This window comes from Dromaius novaehollandiae, chromosome W (genome assembly GCF_036370855.1).
Source record: "Dromaius novaehollandiae isolate bDroNov1 chromosome W, bDroNov1.hap1, whole genome shotgun sequence".
Classification (NCBI taxonomy): Eukaryota; Metazoa; Chordata; class Aves; order Casuariiformes; family Dromaiidae; genus Dromaius; species Dromaius novaehollandiae.
In genome coordinates, this window is record NC_088130.1 from 38,285,721 (window position 1) to 38,306,963 (window position 21,243).

The window sequence follows — 21,243 nt, forward strand, 5'->3', positions numbered from 1 at the left end:
TTCAGGTATATCCTTAAGACCATCCCTAATAAACTTACTTCATTATTCCAAAAATCTGTAGGTGTTAGAGATTGTCAGCGAAACTATTATAATTTTTTAGCATATGTAAACTAGAATACTTCTACTGTTAATTTCAAGTGATTGCTGAGCCATTCTACAAAATTTGGGATAAGACACATATCCCCAAAGGAAAACTTTCCACTTCAGTGGTTGAAATCCAGCAACTTGCAATTAAAAAAAATTCAATGAGAAATGTCAGGCAACCTTATGTATGGCAGTGATACTAGTCCACTTAAAATAATATTTTTCAAATCAACTATTCATATAATATGAAAGGACACACTTAAAACAAGCAGGAGGGCCATTTACTTTTTTACTAATAAGCACCTTCTGTTGGAATATCAGGAGAGATGTAAAACAGATCTCATATATTGAACAGAACATATTTATAAAACTGGAACTTACAGGAGTTTGGGAGACAATAGCAAAATACAAAAAATGGTTTACAAGTACAGGAGTTCAATTATTTTTTGCATGAAACTGGGAATGTTAAGTCAAACCCTTTATTCCACTGAGCCTTTCCAATGTTTATTCTAAATATTCCTTTTCAAATAATTAATTTGACAATATACCATATTGCTGATTTGCACTATGCTTTAGTTCTAAAAGCTTGTAACATTTTGATTTTTTTGTTTTTGCTTTTAGACACACTCTATTTATGAATCACTCTCTATCATATTCATATTTTAATTCTTGGGCAACTCTACTGGCAATTAATATGGAAAACAGCAGATCAGTTTGCAATAAATCATACTTTGGAAGAGAAGGTCACTATTAATTTATTATTACTTTAAAATAGCTTATAATCAGTGCAACTGTTCTGCTGTAAACATTACTGGGAAAGCTCTCCTCTTATCTTCTCTATTGACACTATCCTGGAGAGCATTTAAAGTAATGGCAGGTATATACCTGAGTTCCCATAGAACTTTTTTTTTTTTTTTTTTTTAAACTCACACAATCTGATAAGACAGAGGCTGTTGTGTATTTGCAGTTCCTGGAACAGGCGGTCTTATTGAGTCAGTCTGTCATCTAATGTTTATACAGGAACTTCATGTGACAGAGGCAGTGCCACACTGAACTGCACAGAGGCTGCTGTGCATGAAAGGTTAAATTTGGGTGCTACCATGTGACCTCTTCCCTTCCTGCCTTTATGCTTTGCATATTACACAAGCACACTGCCTACCTAATATTGTGTGTGTCAAAAATTACTTCCTCTGCCTAGATTAGTAACTTCTTCACATAGTTTCTTTTAAAGAAAATCAAGAAATAGGGAGATTTAGTGTGCATGCATACATCTGTATACAACTTTTTTAGGCACAGTATTTCAGTAGAACTGGCAACTCACTGCAAGATCAAAATTTTTTTCCCATGCATCTGTCTACCCTTCCCTGTCACTGGTTTGAATTTTCCTTTTTGAAAAGTTCCTTTCTTTTTAGGACATTCAAAGTAGAAAAGTAGAGAAGTGTATCCCAAATGCCTATCTTTTGCCCACTCTGAGAAATTATCTTCTTCCATGCCTTCAGCTGCTTTTATGCCAAATTTGACTCTCTCCATTTCTCCAACATTGCATGCACCTCCCTTTGGCTACCAGCCACTGCCTCAAACAAAATTCTTCCCACATAAACACTCTTCCTTCTCAATCCTCCCCTACCTCCTTCCTCAGTCTGTATTAACTACTCCATTCTCTCTTCTCACTTACAGACCTGCATATATCTGAACTTTATATCCTTTACACTTGCAGCTGGTTTCCTAAGTAGTGTTCTTTCCTTTTTTAATGTCCCTGAAATTTGCCTCACTCACCACTGCCAACATCCACTTAAAAGGACAGACATCTCGCCATAACTATCCTAACCTTGCACAACACCTTCCTCTCGTATCTGTTCAAAATGCTGCTACTAAAGTTAGTTTTCTCCAACCGTACTTCTTCCACTGTCTAGATATCTCTTGATTTTTCTTTCTCTTCAAGAACAGAATTCCAGCTCTTTGGTATTAGGAAAACCTGCGTAACATTGCCTACTCTTGCTTGCCAAATGTAGGTTTACATTCTTCCTGCTTTAGGATGCTACACAAGGATATAGGGAATGACATATGCAATTTCAAACATATCTGTTTAGTGCTGGGCTTGAACTTATGCACATATATGAGTGAATTTATGAACTGGGGATTTCATATTCTATCATATTGCTACTGTAACTCTGTATTTCCCTCCAGGCAATTGTCTGCTCCTGCTAATGGAAGCAGATTCCATACTCTCAGCTTTTTCACCTCTACCTTTGGCTCTTTTTAAGCTCAGTCCACAAGTATGAGATATCATAATTGCGCACAAGTTCCTCAAGTGCAGCTACTTTTAAGTCAGCCAGCTTTCTCATCCCGTCCTTTTCAGCTGTGTTTGTCTCAAGCCTGGAAGCAGCAAAATTTTGGGCACATTTTCTCTCTGATGGCTTCAAAATAGCAGGAGGTGCTACTTGGAGAATTCCTTGTCCATATTTTAGTCTGCCTTTGATCCTTAAAAACCTTCAAACAATTAAGCTCCCTTTTCTCTCCTATTCTTAAATATTCTAAAATTAAGAATAGAAAAAAATTATTTTTCCTATTCTTAAATGTTTTCCACCTTTTTCCCCCTTCTTATTTGTACTGCCCTATTTGACCTGTAAATTCAATGAGTATGCAATGAGCCTTTATGTTTGTAAAGTGCTATATAAGTTGACAGTGCTATAAAACTGGTCTATAGCAAACTAAAATAGTAATAATAAGTTGGGCATATGAGGATGATCTAGAGTTGTATAATATGCCCATTATCATACGATCTGTGCAGTTTTGTCATAGCTTTTTAGCACCTGAAAAACTGAATTTAGGCCAAATGTTGTATCTCTATTTTACGTGATGGAGAAGGGAGACAGATTTTATCTGCAATATGCTCAGGCTGACTTTCTAGCATTTTGGAAGTGATTCTTTAACAAATGCTAGAAAAAAGACATCTTGGATTAAAAAGCTAAAAATTATAAAGCTGAGAATATATTACTTAGATGAAGATTTATGTGCCCAAATGATACCATTATCTTTTTTCCTCATCCCCTTCTTTCCCAAGATCTGTGGCTGGGAAGATTGAGATTTTTGCCCGCTACATAGTGACGAAAGGGCAAATCTTTTCCCCTGATTTCGGTGTGACAGAATCAAGTCCAGCATGTGTTCAGTGCATTTTTGCAGTGTACCTGAGCAATCCCCCATTCAAGTACATAACTGAAAGTTTATTTGTTCAGGATGATGAACAAGGTCAGAGCTTCCTTCTCTATGTCAGGGTGAATTCACAGAGGGCTGAGCTGGGACTAGTGTCTCATTCTACTTCCCAGTAAGTACTCCAGCAACCTTGACCTTGTAGCAAGGATAAGCACATGATAGAAGGGAAATGTACAAAATTGTCATGTGTGCTGCATCCTTCCCTGGAGGCTGGAAGTTTCACCTCTCTGATATGCTTAGTTGGCTCAGAGTAAAAGTTCTTGAGAGCAATCACAATCCTAGGTCTCATGTGGCAATCCACAGCAGTATGTGCAGGACAAATGGGCCAGCCCACAGACAGATTACCCACTGAAGCTTTCACAGAAAGTCAAACAGGTTCAATTAGCCCACACCAAAATCACAGAACTTAAAACCGCGACACATTTGCATACATGCACAAAACAGACGTGGAAGACTGATACGGAGAACCTAGCATGCGAAAAGGTAACAATTTTCATTAGCTAGTGAAGTTTTACACACACTGTCTGCAAATGCTGTTCCAGTCTAATCAGTGGAGAGATCATTTGTGCCATCTGCACTCAGCAGGGACTGGGGTGTTGAGACAAGGTGGAAAATAAAAACAATAACAGGAGTAAATGAAAATAATATGCAGAGATATAAACCTAGCAAACCAAGACTCTAAACCAGTTGGATTTCAATGAGAATTATTGGATCTTTCTAGAGCGAAATGTGTTTTTCTGATAACAGTTGTAATTAACAAAACATTTTAGTGCTACAACCTGGCCCAGGTGGAGAAAATACATTTTCCATCAACAAAATTATGGTAGGATTTAAAAAAAACATATAGAACTTTAAAGATAATGAATGGTAATCACTTATATTCATACTTTGTAAATCAAACTATATTAAAAGTGAGCATTATTTGTACCTGATAATAGACTGAATTCCTAAACAATTTTGAAATTGAGCCAAGGCAACTTTCAAATAACCACATTTGTTCTGCAGTGGATCTTCTTCAGAATTATAAGTTTGAAAATAAATGTAGTTTGTGTCTATGCTCCTTTCTCTGCATGGGAATATGGAGATAGAAAATCCCTTATTTCTGTCAGTTCTTTCGTTTGATTTTTTTAACTAAGTAGTGAGGCAGGCACCCTTAATAGGAAAATTATTATTTTCCATGTGACTTATTTATATGCTAAAACATCTTTTTTTTCAGTCTTTTGGTTAGGTTTCAAGCTGACTGTTAAACTGTTAACTTCTGTGACCTACTAAACAGCCACACAGGTGGCTATACCTGTTTTCAAAAGAAAATAGTCATTTTCTTACTAATTATTTTTTCTACTATTTCTTTTTCATGTTCAAAAACAGTTTAGATTATTGCAATTAGAGCAGTGCCTAAGTCTGAAGGGAACATGAACTATGATCATTATTTTTCAGACTGTAATGGATCATCAAAAAGTTCAGAATTCTCATTTATTAGGACTTTGAATGTTGTTTTTATCTAAGAATGAGAGCTGACGGGACAATTGAAATGAAACGTGATTTTATCAAATATGATGAAACCATAAGAGCTTTATTATGACAGATACAAAACCCAAGAACCTGTTCCTCTTACCAAGCTTCCACAAAGTACCTCCTGTATAATTATTAAATAAAAACACTTACTTATTCAGTACTCAGCTTTTAAACCCTGAATAAGAGAAGTACATATTGAGAGAGGTACTTACAACGTTTCCATGGATACAGGATGATGCCAATCAGGTCCATGTTTTTATCTGAAAGGGTGCCCCTGCAGAGACATACAGCTTGGTGAGTGGTTGTTTATACATAGTAAGTAAATAGGAACCTTGTTTATTTTACAAAGCGCTCCTGACCCAGACGACTTCTCATCACTCTTTTTAAAATGAACATTTTGCTTCCTTTAAGCAGCATAGTCTAATAAAAGACATACTTTCGACAATTTTCCTTGAAGTTGTCTGAGTTTGACATAGTTTTCAAGCAGAAATGGGGTATGTAGGTATGCTGCGTCTAATCCTGGCAAACCAATGTTGACAACTTTTTTTTTAACTCTGTAATAGACACACTGATGCAAATTACGTCTTTCTATTTCAATCACCAGAAGCCACTTCCAGGAAGGGGGGGGGGGGGGGGGGAAGTAATGGGCGGGTATAAGTGATAAAAGCCCTTACCTGAATCCAGTAAGGACAAGCACACCAAGTTTAGCTTGCTTCACTCTCAGAAGGCTTTCCGATTATTTTAGCTTCCATTTTAAAAGTGGTTGGTTCCTAGATTCCCAAAGCATAAGTGCTATGAACATGTAATTTTGACATCCAGTCTCTCAACACTGCATGCTTTCTAATTTTGGGAATGAGATTAATACCTCCTATTTGAGAGGTTTTAGTCTTCTAATATTTCTTTGGATAAAAAAGCACAATGAGTTAGTGAAAAGAAAGGCAATCAACTTTAATACTTAACACAGTTTAATAACCTGAATTGAAATATGTGTGCACTGTATTTCCATTAAAAAAAGTTTCCTTCCAGCCACAATTAATAGAACAAAAACTTGTCTTGTTCAGAGATTATTCCTGGAATGTAATTTTAGCGTCTATGTAAAGGAGGAAACTTTTTTGCCATGCGAAAGCAATTTTGCCTCTTCCTTTCTCAAAGAAGTGATTTCTGGATAAGACGGCCGATTCGATATTTTCCATGTGAACTCGCGGCGCTCTTTGGGGGGACGGATGGGGACCCTGTGTTCGCTCGCCAGCGCTGACAAAGGTCTGCCTGTCAGCGATACCTTCCACAGCTAAATTTACTCGGGAGCGACAGCAGCAGGTGCACCGCGGCCTGCCAGACACTTGCGCGCCCGCATCACGCAGCCTACAGGTCAACGACTAAAGGAGAAAAAGCCTCTGGCTGCGGAGTAGAGGGTGAGTGAGGCAAACACAACCCAAACTGGGGGGTTTCTCTTCAAAGCCAGCTGGTCTGGCTTTATTCTACAGGAATTTTTTTACCTGTCAGTTTGATCAGCGAAGCCCTCAGCAGGTGCTGACGGGTACAACTTCCTGGAGAAGAAGGGCACTGGTGAGTTTTAATACGGAAAACAATTAAAAATGATTTAAGTCTTTAGAGTTGTTCTGCTTGCCACGGTACCGGAGGATTCAGCTCCAGGCTTGTGGCTACGTTCACAGAGCTTTCTTCAGGAGAAAGCAGATAAGCTTTGTAGCATGCTTTACATTTTATTTGATATGGTGCTTTATTTTAGCTTCTGTAACCAAGAAAAGTTTCTTGAAAGTGAATTGATATTTATAGGCAGTTTCTTTCAAACTGTTTCTCTGAATCTGAATGGGAAGAACATAAAGGATTACGTACAAGAACACTAGAAGCCAGCCAATATTGCTGTTGTATCCCCCCTCCGCTCCCCTCCCCAATCTGCCTCCTTAAAACAAATCCGTTATCCCAGTAATTTCCAAATAAAAAGAAAGGATTTCTTGCCTGCAGAATGCTCCCTGTATTTGGAGCTTCAGCTGACGCTCCAAAGCCTTAGCAACTCCTTTTGAACATCAATGTAAGATTACTTTGTAACAGAAAAGGACCAAAATTAAAAATCTTCAGATCATCTTTTAAAACCCAGTTAGTAATCAAAAGGATAATCATATGTTGCTGTTCCACTGAAGTGAGAGGTAAATTATGAAACATAGGCTATGTGAGAGTACTTCTTGGCATGATGCTTTTTAAAGATACAGTGAATTTAGACAATTTTACTTATTTCAAAACCACAAATTATGGCCGTATGTGTATTTTTTATTTGCGTAAGAGAGCTGGGAAACTAGATGAAGGGGAAAAGATTTATTTTTCTAGAACAATAAGATTTCAATTAATGTGAAAATGTAGGAAAATGTGACCACATGTTAAAATAAATATTTTGGAGGGGTAAAAGGCATTTTTATTATGATTTCTATTTCAAGAACTCATTCTTTTAACTTTGTTTCACAGTATTCATTACAAATTGTTTTATTAAATTAAAAACACTTATTTAAGCAAGTAAACAGACAGAAAACTTGACCATATGAATCTTTTTGAAAAAACAGATTCCATATTCACATGCACACCACAGAAGATACTATCGGGAGAAAGAAAGGAGTTATACATCAATATGCAGTTATAGTAGTTCTGTAGTGGAAATTCCTCCATATGTCAATAAATCATTTATCAGCAACGGACAGCCTAACCTCAGACTGAATAAGGATATCTAAGGCCTTTTTTAACAGCCCTCACTTGTGAATTTTTTTGAGCTATGCTGCCTGGTGTTGGACCAGTAAAGTTGACAGGAAACTCTGACCTCTGTAGAGGTAGATCAGGCCTTAGTTCTTGTCTGTTTTGTTCATTTTGGGAGACAGGAAGAGAACAGCAAAGATTATGTAGGTTTCTGGGATGTGCTACGTGAAGATAATGGCAATTTTGTTTGTTACAAGAATATCCTACTATATATTAGAATAAAAGACCAGTAGAATAAAACATTACTAGTCCAAAAAGTGTAAAGTAAATCTCTAAATGTCAAGCTATTTTCTCAAACTATGAAACATAAAGCAAAACAAAACAAAAAACCCAAAACATATCCTGAAAGCAAAACTATAGGGCTGCCTTTGAACTACACAGTGTCTGTAAAACATTGCTGTTTCATGCATAACATTGTTAATGTATGGAAATGAAATCCCCTAAACATCCATTAAAACCAAGCACTGTTAAATCAGAAGACAGTAAATAGTAAAATCAATTCCTAGAGTTAACTAGACATTGTACATGTTACAATAACCAAGAAAAACATACAGCCTTTGCTTTAGAGACATTATTTCAGTAAGGTGTAATTTTGTCTGGATTTCACTGTATTGATTATAGAGGCTCGGTAACAGTAATTAATGTGACAAAGTCCTGGATAATTTCAGGAAATTCCTATTAAAGTTAGTCTGTACCTCACTTTATTTGGGGAAAAAAGAGTATTTTGTAAAATACAACTTCGGTATAGAACATTTTACTTTTCTAGAGAAGGATTACTTAATGTTGCACAAGGTGGAGATTTTACATTTAGATAACTTATACAATCAAATTTAAACTGGTGTCTTTTATTGGTCTTTCTGCTGCTTATTTTTCTAATTATCAGGCTTAAGCACATTAAATAAATTTTTTTATTAATATGAAGTGCTGAGAAATTTAAAAAAGAGAAAAACCTTATTTAATTCACTGAAGCTTTACCACTATTTCAGATAGAAATAGAATCCACCCTAAAATACCAGGTACAATCATTTATTTCTGTACCAGCTATTCCCTATTAACTAAGAGATCAATGTCCCTTCTGTTTCCTGGACCTGCTTTGCTGTCTATTTTGTAAACTACAGTGGTTTATTTTACAACTATCTTTTTTTCTTTTTCATTTTGAAAAGCTGTAGTCTAGCTCAGCTTTCAACCACATGTTTGTCTTTTCCAATAAATCCCAAGCTTTAGCGTCAGGAAGACATCTATATTAGTTATTCCATAGTGCATGTAAATATAAATGGGATCTAACCACAAAGCTTTGGCAAAAATTACAATTTAGTGACTATATGTTATGTTCTTCACAAGTTAATTTAAGGCTCTTCATACAGTGTTGCATGATATTTTTCAAAGTATATTGTGTCTTGTTCTCCTTTCACTTACACTGGTGAAAATTGGAGACCTTCCACTGAAGACAATGAAGTCGCTTTTAGAAGTTAGATTAAAAAAAAAAATTACATGATTAAAAATTTGGTGGGGAGGAAGCAGCCTGTATGCCTTAAATGCTTCATAAAAGAACATCTGAAACATGCAAATTTTCAATTATTTTTAATTATATACTTTATATAGTGTGTATATATACTTTAAATGTATGTTTTTTTGGTATAGTAAACAAAATTATATTCTGTAATACATAGAATTTTTTTCATGGGCCTTCAGGATTTTTTTTAGCTACAAATCATTTGTTTATTGGTCTGAATACTGTCTCTCTTAAAGTCAAAGGAATAGATGCATGTTAGGAAGCAGTGGAGAATTGAATTCTCTTCCTTGCCAGTCTGTTAGCAATATCTGTAGCTGCTACTTCGCCTGGCTGCTTCACCACCTCTAAAACTGTAAGAGAGGCTACAGACTGCTCTGCAACTGATCTCCACCCCTGCGCACCATTGTAGTCCAGTAGATCCAGTCACATTTGAAGATATCCCTAACATTTCCATACTGCTGCCTGTGTCTGTTCACAGCTCCTCCCTGCTATCCTATTTTTAAAATGTTGTCACACTCTATAGTTCATCATATACAAGATAGTAATAGTGTGGATTTTCCTTGCAACATGCCCCTTATCACAATAAACAGGTATACAAACTGTTTTTGTTAACTGAGTTGTCTTCTCCAATGTAAGTACTAACAACTTATTCCATAGTTAAATCAGGTTGTTCCCTTAAAAGCAGCTAGCATTATGAGGCAAGTCTTCAAAGTACTATTTAAGAAATTTTCAAGAAAGATAAAAGCTCAGTGCATTCTATGCCTAAATGTAAAGACACTGGATTCTAAATTAAGCTCAATAGATGCAGTTTGCAAAGGATAAGCATATAGATTTAAGCTAGGATATCTGATGAATTTGCTGGAAGCATGTGAAATAACTGTACAGAATGAATGAAACAGCAGATACTGCTTTGTTCATATACACATAGTAATGCTAATTTCACATATATGCTTGCAAGTTGTGCTGTTAATGTACCGGATATACTGTACCCTGGAATGCGACAGCAAGACAAAAAGAAGTTGACCAGTATGATACCCAGCAGCTAACAATTCAGCAAAACAAACCTTTCTAGATCTGTTCTTTTAAAAAGAAAAAAGAAAAAGGAAAAAAAAATTCTCTCCCAATAATTTTTTTTCTTCCTGCTCATCTTTTTAATGGTGAACTGACAATGATATGGAAGTATACAAAATCACAGAATCATACAGCTTTTTCTATAGATGGCATCAATATCTGCATTAATCTTTTTTTTCCCTTTACTTTCTGAAATGGTAGCAGGATACTTTCTATCCACTATATTACTATCTGCAAATAGCTCTTTTCCCATGATCAATCCACTTCCTGAAATTTGCAAGTGTTGTAGAAGAATGTTTGGTAATAAAAAAATCAGTATAATGCACAATAATTATGAAAATTAATGAAGTCTACAAATTGTGAGGAAAAAAATAGAAGACATTGTGAAGTAATCTACCTGCATATCAAGATATCATGTCTTTTGCAAAGACATGGCCATCCATTTAATTGTGTCCTTGCACAGTCTGAGTTCATTAGCTATTTGATTCTCAACCACTACACTATTGATAGTATTTTAGATCTTAGGCACATACAGCCTCACTGAAATGAGATTTTGGGTTGTATTCTTCCTCAGGAACATGAGGAAATTCTCTCCCACTTAGGGAAAAGAAGCACTTCTCCCTGTTGTTCCAGTGAGGGTTAAACTGCTGGGTTTAATCTACAAAAAGGATGCAGGAACTTTTCATGAAATCTCACTTGAATCCAGAAATTATTAATCTGTATATTCCTTAGTGAGCAAGAGTCTTTCCTGAATTACTGATGTCCATATGCCCTTCTCTACTCTTGCCCCACCTTCACCCCACCTGACTATCTAGACTGCAACAGAGGCTCCTCTCCTACTTACAGCTGGAAAATCCCAGGACTCTCTTCCAAACACATTCCTGCTCTCTAGCCTTAGCTCTGTGTCTGAGTCATGGCCCAGAGGGCAGCTAACTCACATCCAAAGATTCCAGAGGACAGGGGCCGTATAGCACATATCTTCAGGCTGTTGAAGCTGAAAAGGGTAAAGGCAAAAAGCTGCTGAGTGTTATCAGCTCACTTTTTTTGCTGCCATAATGGAAATATTTAGCTTTACTGAGAGTTTAAGAATGGAGACAGTCATGACATTGTTGATGGGTCAGTCTGAGAAGTTTCAGTTTTTAATTGATTGATTGGTTAAAAAAAAAGAAAGAATTGAAGTTATCTCTATATGGTCCTTACCTGCCTAAATAAGATAAATACCCCTCAATTTCAGAACCCTAGCTTCTCCAATTCAGTAGCAGGGTTTCTCCTTCTTTAACTGCCTTGCTGTAGCTATCCGTAAAGACATCGTTGAAATCAGATATTGCAAGCTTGATACTTTTTTCCTTATAAAATGGTGCAGACTTGCAGAAAGTAACAGACCAGAAATGGGAACTTAAATCCGTCCATATCATACAGGAGCTGTGCAAAGGTGCTCAAACTAGATCGTACAACAGCAACAATAACTTCAGATGAAATACATCTAAACCAAAGTACATATCCAAACATGACCTCTGAGGCTCAGTTTCCTTTTAACCTCAGTAATATCAACTTTTTAAAGTGCTTCCATGGGAAGAGTTATAACCAATGACATCACAGCTGGAGGCTCATGGAAGTTTTAATATAGACTAACATAAGTGGCACAAGCACATCTAAAAGCTGACCCAACTATTGTACAATTACATTTTATGGCCATAGAGGTTACAGGTTCTTCTTCACATATCAACAAGAGCTGTCAGCCTTCAAAGGGCCTCTCTAAAACAGCTAATAAAAGTTTTATATTAATTATTGTTTGTGATAACAGAAGTAATAGTATTACTGCAGCACTTAGAAACTACAGTTATGTAGTGCTTGGAATTGTTCAAATGCAAAACAAAAACATGAACCTAGCACTGAAGAGTTCACAGATTAAAATTAAGAACAGTGAATTTTCTCAAAAAAAAAAAAAAAAGAGACTAACCTATTGCCTCTTAGTATACGTATGTGGCTATATTTGTGTACATAGTTTGCCAGCAGTACCTTTATTCCCTCATTCCATATACCAATCTATTACTATTGTAGTTGAGTATTGTACTAGAGTATTCCATATTCAATTTATGCTGCAAATCTCATGACATATTCTGTTATAACAGGCAGGATGATTGACCTTTTAAATTTGCATATCATTTACTCCAACTTTGGCTACAGAAAGTGGTAAGCAACTTGAAATAGATGCAAATTGTCAGGAACATCCAAAACTCTGAATGCTTATCTGAAACATATCTCAAAGTTTGGCCTGGAAAACCCCTGCAAATTGGGTTTCTCCAAAAAAAAAGGGGGGGGGGGCATTTCCTCTTCTAGCTAGGAATATGGTAACAAACTGCCTTTCTTGTGGTATGTTGAAATCTGTATCTGTAGCCAGGACGGGGAACCATAGCAGCCTTCAGAAATAGGAGAATGAGTTGACCAACGTTTTTCTATCCTTAGAACAGGTTTGATTTGAATTCTATTTGAATTGTGGCTAAAGGTCTATCCAAAACAAATCTCTACTTTGCTTGGCCCTCAGAATTATCATGAATTTCATTGTCTGCACAGATGCAGATGCTGATCTAATTCATAGCAGCTGCAGAATACTTAATTAAGCATTTTCTGGCCATCTATGGCTGTCTGCTTCTGTATCACATCATCATGCAGTGCAAGATAGACAAATGCCTGAGTGTCACACAAATTAACAAGGGGTACAATTATATTTTTTGTTTTGGGTTGTGGGGTTTTTGACAAAATACCTCAGACTATCACAATACCTTAGTCTATTAATTCCATTTTGGGAAATGTGAGGGAATGTACAGCTTGTAAAATTTCCCCCACCTTTCCCAAAACTAAACGGCATATCAATTGGAGAGTCTGTTTATTCAACTGGGGGCAATCACACAGGCAACCAAATGTGGTGGCAGGAATAATAAAGTTTGTAAGTTTTCACTGATTATAGAACTAATATAACTAATAACTATAAACCAATAATATGACTTATTATTATTATAGATTAGTTATAAACATTTCTGATAATGCTAATTCTGAAACTTACTTCTCGGGAGCCTTTCTTTCAGTGGAACCTTCTTTTGAAATGACTAGCTAGCAGTGAAGAGCATTCTAAAATTGCCTAAATTAAAAATGAAAGATAAAGTTATTGTCTTCTGCGTTAAGCCTAGATGTTGTGCAAGATACCAAAAGCTAAATGAAGATGTATAAAGATAGGCATTCTCCATGCTGTACTTTGCGGTTGGCAGGAACCTACCTGATCCCTTCTGTAAATTCAAGCAGCCCCACAGCTGCTCTAATTTAGTCTCTGTTTCATCATAGGCCACATAGAACAAAGAACCACCAGAGCACAGCATGTCCTGTAGTATCTTTTCTTGCCTCTTCTCTCCATCTGGCATGCCCTTCTTTATTAGTGACTGAGAATAGTAAAGGTACTGTATTTCTCAGATGAACACTGCTTACTAATCTAGGTAGACTTCAATCACAGTTGTATTAAAACATATAATGCATTAGTTTGCTACCAAATGTTTTGTTTTTTTAAAAAAAAAAGTTTGAGGCATATGAAGATGCAGAATAATCAGTTTGATGAACAGCTGCTCAAGAAAAATGACAGTATTTCCAAAATTACTCTTCAAATGCATTCCTGTAGTTAGAGCCTATTAAGATGGGGAGGTGATTCCAAGTCTCCACTCTAAGCTCATATTTGATCTATTTTTATATTTTTGCATAGGGAAAAAAAAAGCCAGTTTAGCTTGAAATTTCACCTAATTAACTTTATGTCAGAAGAGATTTTTGAAGAAAATTTGAAAATAGTTACTGAAGTTTTCAGTTTGTGAGACAAAAGTTTTGCTTGCCCATTTCTGTCTAACAGTGAAGAACTTCAAAATTGTTGGTACATTTCTTCCATACAAGTCTACACTCACATTTTCAGAGTCCCTAAACATCAAGAGGGGGAGGATTAGTAGGTTAAATTCTTCCTTTAGTTGCACTTAAGTAAGCTCATTGACTACAACTGCTGTGCCCTTAAAATATATGTGTGTGTATATATATATAACTTTATACATTTGGTGGAATGTTGTCATAGGATGATGAGGACATTTAAATACCTTAGGGAGAGACAGTGCCTGATACAGGAACTAAAGTTCCAGCATGCTCAAAGATTAAGTCTGAAGCAGGAATAGGATCTGGATGACCACTGAGGTAGGCCTGAGCTTCCTTTTTAGGGTCTCTGCTAAAACTTATCAGAGTGCATTAGATTTCAGCAGACTTCAGCGGGCTTTGGATTTGGTGCATGATCTCCATAGTATCCCAGTTTCACACCAGCCATTAAATTCAACATTTCTGTAGTTGCTGACTCCTTCAAATGCAAATTCAGCCTCATTTTCAAACAGATGACAGACCTTAAGCATTAGTCTATTCTAAAAAGCATGTATGCAGCAAACAAAAAGAGTGGTTATCACTAGCTCCAGGATCTGATTCTAATATTTGTGTGTGTTGTGATTCACAAAGTAATAAATACTATTTTTACACTTGGAGGACAATTTTAGTAATATCTAATCTTTTTGTTGAAAGAAAACATATTTGTCTATGAAAAAGTTTCCTTCTATCTCTTGTTTTGAAATGCTGTGAAAAAAGAAACAAAACAAAACTACAGTAAAAAAAATTCTTAGACAAGAATGTCTTGGACAACTTTTTATAAGATATTTAAAGGACAGTATCAGCTTGAAAACTACACTTTCAGAAACTGCCTTTTGTAACAATGAAACACTTCAGATTACTAGAACTGGAACAATTTAGCAAAACAAACAAACCTCCTTTTTATTGACTTTGTGCATTTGGCAGCCTTTTCTCCAGTACAATCAGTTAGTCTCTTCCCTGCAAAGGCCCTTGAAAGTATCAGCATAGGAGCAGGGGGAAAAAAACACTTTATAAAAAAAGGGACACTAAAAAAACAACCTTCTGAAAGCCTGGAAAGTAACAGATAATGCCCCAGATTAGTCTACCTCTGAGATCTCCATCTAGACCAGAAATGCAATTTACTCTATCTTCACAAGCATTGCCAAGTATGCGCTACACCCACTCCTGCCATAGTCACTCTGCCTCGATGCATGCTAACACACACATTGCCTACTAACAACTGAAAAGCCCCCCGCCATTCCCTTTCCCAGAATAAGCCATCTACCACATTCTGTCACACACGAGCTGCAGATCAAATAACTTTACCAGCCTCACCCCACTCATTAATACACATTTTCATATCACACACCTCCCTGTCGACTTCTGTCACTAGTGACTGCGTACCATCCCACGTGCTAAGCAGATAGCGATATACTTTACCCAACATGGTCTGAGACACAATTACGCACGTGCGCTATAAAACCTACTTCCACTGCACGAAATACTAGCTATGGCCAGCGCTGTACTTCAGCCACCCAAACAAATGGTCTTATTTATTCCAAAGGTAGACAAAATGCTGTAAAGCCTTCGAAAGACTTTGGAGGGGCCCTACCACAGGTAACCTGAAGGTTAGCAAACGGGACAGTGTTACAGTGAAACAGAGCAGAGCTGAGGTTGCTGATCACTTCCAGATTTTCAGGGCCAACCTTTAGCAGGGACTTCCTACCCTTTGCTATTCCTGTCCTAGTTGTTTTAAATAGCAGCAGTGTCATGAGGTTTTCCAGAAGTACTCGGTGCGCCTCTCTGATCGCAACCGAAGCCGTGCGATTTTCCTAGCCGGGACCACCTTATCTCGCGGCGGCGGGCGCCGAGGTGGCACCGCCGGGCTTGTAACGACCCTCGGCGGCTAGCGGCTTCTAACGGGACCGCGGGGAAGCTCCTGACAGGGGACGGGGAAGAAAGGAAAAAAAAAAAAAGAAGCCGCTACCGCCGGGCGCTAGCTTTTGTCGACACGACGCCGCTAACCACGAAGCGCCCGGTGCCGCCGGGCCCAGGGGCTGAGTTACGGCCCGCCGGCGGGCGGGGGGGACGACCGGTGTGCCGGGGGCGACGCTGCGGGCCCCCCGCGCCGGGCAGGGCCGGGCCGGGCAGGGCAGGGCAGGGCTGGGCCGGGCAGCCCGCCCCCCGCGCGGCCGCCCGCTTTTGTTGCCGCCGAGCGGGCGGTGGCGGCCGCCCCGGGGCTCGGCTCGGCTCCGCCCGCCCCCGCCCCGCCTGCCCTCGCCGGGCCGCAGCCCGCCTCCCCTGCCGGCCCTCCCCCGGCCGCGGGCCGCCCCCGCGCCGCGCCCGCGCACACACACGTGGCACCCACCTTGCCTCCCTGCCCTGGCCGGCCCCGCTGCCGCCGCCGCCGCGCCGCGCTCCTCCCCTCCCACCCGGGCCGCCTCCGCCCCCGCACCCGGAGGGGCTCGCGGGCGGGGGCGCGCCCCCTCCCCCGCCGCGGCCGGGGGGATCGGGCGGGGTGGGGCGGGGCGGGGCGGGGGGCTGGCGGCGGCCGTTGGGACCGTTAGGGCCGCGCCGCGTGCAGCCGGGGGTCCCCGGAGATCGCGGCCAGTGACTTAGCCGCGTCTGCCGCGCTTAGCGGCAGTGCCCGCTTCTCTCCTGCCGACCCGGGGCGCGCTGAGCCGGAGTGCTCCAGCCAGCTGGGAAAACGAATGCAAAACTTTACAAAGTGGAGATTCCGCTACAGAGGCAAAATGTTTTCGGGCTTCAAGGGGTCAGGGCAGACACTACACTGGTCACTCCTCTAAACTGCAGCTATCAGTGCGGCCATCCATTATATTACAGTGTTCACTTGGATTTTGGACATTTGGTGTCATTTGGACACCCTTTTCACGAAAAACTAGTGCGAAGAAAAATGGGCATTTCAATTTAAAAAATTCTCCTGATGATACTCAGTGTTGCATTCCTAGAGGCAGGCCCGAGGGGAACTTCCCTGGGTAGCTGCAGAACATACAATAGTTTTTAAAAGAAGGAAGAAATTAATATTCCAAGCTTTAACATTTTCACATTTGGCACAGTCTTTTAAATTGACATTTGTTCAACAATGAGCAACTGCATTTTTCAAAAAGCACGTAAAAGCAGAAATAAGTACGTATTGGAAGATTAGTGCAGTCCCAAAATCAATAGTTCTACATTTTTATTGAAGTGTAGCATCCCTAAAGTAGGATTCAGATGGAGTTTATGACAGCTTCTGAAAACTTTGTTACTTACAAGTGATACTCTTTTTAGGCCTAAGTGCGTACCAGTAAGGACTCATATTCTTTTTATAGAAATTGTTCCATAAATCTCTTTAAATATATTTAAGTACTATAGGTTTGCATTTAAATAATATACTACTTTTGTGCTTTTAAACATCTAAGGTGCCGAACAAGAATTGTAAACTGTGAAGTAACTACTATGGAAAAGATTAAGTAAAGCATTGGAGGCGGATGATTTTGACAATAAAGAGGGTGTATGTGGTGAGTGTTTAATATTTATTGCATTTAATATTACAAAGTACTATTTATTGTTTTCAGATTTAATGCTAAAAGCAAAGCCTGGAGAGCAAACTCTGCTGTATTATGTACTTACAGGTACACCTGTGACAAAGGCTTTCTGTAATCATTGCTTGATGTATATAACACCATTTTAGTAATGGCATGCCATTTTATTTAAAGTTCATGTGTCAGCTGTGCCTACCTTGCAAATATTTTTTTGCAATTAAATAATTTTGCAAGGAATCATGTACATTTCAGGTCTCTGCAATGGTTTACAAAGCATTTAAATTGTGTTCCTGGAATATCTATTCTATTATCTTTGAAATTATCTGAATTTATAGCTTTTGTTCATTATAAAAGCATATGGATTGAGGAAATATTCTGAATGAATGAAGAACAAATACAGTACTGTTGAATAATCTTGTGGGGTAGATTAATCTATAGCCTCAATTTCTCTCAGGGTGGGTTGCTGTGGCAACCGCCCCAGCTCACTTTAAAATAATTTTGTAAAGCTCACTTCAAGCGCTGCACCCAGCGTGGGCCAAGTTTAAAAGCAGCCAGACATGGGAAGAAGTGTTATACTGTGTTGCTCTTATAAGATAGGGAGATGGTGGAAGAGAGCGAGGCGTGGAGTGGGGTTGAGCAGAACTTTAAACAGAAAATAGAAACTAAGCCACCCCAGGGTTAAGATGCAAAAAAGGTGGATCATTGCATAGTAACCTTAGTGCTTTTCAGTTTAAATGTCATTAAATGATGTAAGCTGACAATCTCATTTGTCCTAAGGAAAAGATATGTTCAGCATCTACAAAAGAATAGAAGTGGACTTCATCTTCAAAGGAATGCTTTATAAACCCACCTTGAGATAATCACACTTGTAAGGGAAAGAAATAGTTGGACACACTTCACTCGTCGATAAAACTTTGGGGAACTGTTTTTGTAACTATTACATTTTCACTGGCGTCTCATTGTTTAAAATAGTGTGTGCATTAGGTGGCGGATTAAGAAAAAAATAATTTTGTCAGCAGACCTCCACATGACCTGTCAACAGGAAAAGGAGTAGATCTGACTCTCTTGCAAGAAATTCAGAAAGGGTCCATTTCTGTCACATCAGTACAAGTACAGATACTGGAATGAAGGTGTTTGAAATTTGAAGGTGTTTGAAATTATTCCAGATTTTAAAATTAAATGCAGCAAAGTAGAAAAATCCTAAACACTTCCAAAGATACTGCACAATTGCATGCCTTATCTAACCCTGAGATGTGTGAAAAAGCATGATTCCTTCCCTCCTATCTCTTCTGTCCCTCTAGTATCTGAACCCTGTTTTAAAAACTGAGGAGTCCTTTACATGGATTTGATGAATTATACTCATGACAAAAACTTGGCATGGCTTTAAGATACTCTCATATGTGAAGGTCACAACTATTTAAGGATTAGGCCACAAGAGCCTACATGGAGATGTAGTAGATGTGTTAAGCTGCTGCGTATGCTATTTTCTGAAATATTTGCCTACTCTAATAATTGCTTTTAAGCTAAAATAGTGCTCAAGTTCCGTCTTGCTGATTGAAGGGCTGTGTTATCAACTAGCCAGAAACCTGAAAACTTATTTATCCTGTACAAAAAAATTGCATGATAGTCATTTTCAGTTGGAGCACAAAAGTGCAAAGGATTAACACGGTTTTCTATTTTTGCCACTAAGAAAATATTAATATTACTGGAAAGTTGGGTGCCACACTGGGAGACCAAAATTGTCTGCAGAAAAGGCATAACAAGCCTACAACCCATGTAACTGTTCTGTATTCCTTTCCTGCTGTGCTTCATGCCAAACCTGGGGCTGAGCGTTTCTTTCCCAATGTTATATTGGACTCCACTGCTGACACTGCCAAGCATGTGTGCCTCTCGCCACCATTTACAGTGTGCTTGGCTCACGTCTGGCTGCCTGATGGTCCTGGGCACATCAGTATCACTGTTGTTGTTGCTCTTGTTGTTGCTGTCGTTGTGGGTGTATTCTGCAGAATGTAACTCTCTGTCCATTAAGGGTTGTCCACTCTGTATCTAAATCTCATGAAGATAGAGCAGGGCATGACGAGACCGATAGTCAGTAAAAGGTACTCCCTGGGGATCTGAGTAGAGAACAATTGCAGGCTGCATTTTAGAACTCCATTAGCTTCTTTTTGCTCTGACCGTGCTTTGAGCATCCGTGTTTTGAGAAGTACAGTTGAATTTAAAAGGCATTTATTCATTGACAAATACGGAACTTCAGAAGTAGGTCAATGGCCCAACGGGATACATATAGGGGAAAAGACTGCAAGACCAAGAACTTATATTAAAACCAACCAAATATATATTTATCACTGTTATTTGAATTCAGGCTTTTGGTTTTATCACATGTGCTCTTCCTATTTCCAGTACCTTAATCTATCACAAAAATGACGCTCTGTGCCTCAGTAAAGTCTCCTGCTGCTCTCAAAGGATTGTAAAAGTTGGCTGTCTGCATAAAAATTAAAACAAGTATCTGCAAAGTCCAGTTTTATTCAAAAATTACTACATATGCTTAATTTGGATTCAAACTCCCAGACAGTACACTCCTTTCAGTCTGGTTATAAAAGCAAATGAACATATAAAAAACGTTCTGTCCTTTTGCACAGTGTGTTGGGAATAGAGCATTTCTGTGGATAAGCCTGACAAGAGCCCATCTCAGACAGTAGGCTGTGATTTGGACCTGTGCAATTAAGCGAGCAGTATTTTATCTAACCAGCATTCCTGTTTGCTCAAGGTGGCTGCTTATTTGCTGCCCCCAACTTTGCCACCGGGATTGTTCCTGCTGCGCGGCGCTGCTGCCTGTGCCGCGTGCCGGGCTGGAGCCGCCGGCGGTGGGATCCGAGACCTGGGGAGCTGGGGAGGTCAGGCTGCGGAGCAGCCGCCCCATAAGGGTGCAAGGAGATGGTGTAGGAAATGTCACGCGGGCTAAAAATACCTAGCGCCGGCTGCAGAGTTGCGCTACGGAAACGTTTCCAAACTGGTGAGGAAGTTGCCGGCCTGGCAGCCGCCAGCCCCGGGGGGACAGCGGCGCGGCTGGGCTCCGCCGCCCGCGGGGCTCGCGCAGCACAGCGCCTCTTGGCGCGCCCCTCCCGCGGCGCCCGCCGGCGGCCGCGCTGCCCGGTGCCTCCGCGTGGCTGCGCGCAGGAAGCCGGCGTTGCCGCTGCGGAGCGTGCGCCGGGGCGCGCGGAGGCGCATGGTCGCGGGCGTTTCGGGGCTGCGGCGCCGGGGGGTGTTTCAAAGCCCCGCCGCCCGCAGCTCCTCGCGGGCGGGCGGCGCGGGCTGGCTCGGCCGGGGTGGCCGCTGCAGGGCAGCGGGCGGCCTTCCGTCAGCGGGCAGCGTTTGGTCCGCCCGCGTCCGAGCTGACCCAGGCTGTATTTCTTTCCCGGTTCTGGCAGTGCTGCTAACGTCCTCCTGCTACTGTACCTCGCCAGAAGGGGGAAAATATGCACCGGCTCGCCGTGTTGTCTTCACTGTCTATAATAAAGGATTGTCATTAGGTTTGCGTGTGGCATATGCCATTACCCCCACCGTAAAACTAAAATTAGCAAAATGTCAGGAATGGAAAGATTGATTCACCCAAGATGCAATTATCATTTA

The 21,243-nt window shown here is 39.8% G+C and overlaps 2 long non-coding RNA genes across 4 annotated transcripts in view; one reads left to right on the top strand and one right to left on the bottom strand.

Moving 5' to 3' along the window:
• The window catches only part of LOC112992072 (uncharacterized), a 73,069-nt gene extending 56,565 nt beyond the window's left edge, over window positions 1-16,504 (bottom strand). For all 3 annotated transcript variants that reach the window (XR_010385529.1, XR_010385528.1, XR_010385527.1), the window contains exons 1-4: window positions 16,440-16,504; window positions 6,309-6,359; window positions 5,487-5,582; window positions 5,025-5,086 (exon numbers count right to left, since the gene is read on the bottom strand). This is a non-coding gene — a long non-coding RNA (uncharacterized LOC112992072). The remainder of the gene's footprint in view (window positions 1-5,024; window positions 5,087-5,486; window positions 5,583-6,308; window positions 6,360-16,439) is intronic.
• LOC135324175 (uncharacterized) lies at window positions 6,306-20,709 on the top strand. Its single transcript, XR_010385530.1, has 3 exons — window positions 6,306-6,378; window positions 17,491-17,589; window positions 18,391-20,709. It is a non-coding gene; the product is annotated as an uncharacterized LOC135324175 (long non-coding RNA).
• The last annotated feature ends 534 nt before the right edge of the window (window positions 20,710-21,243 follow it).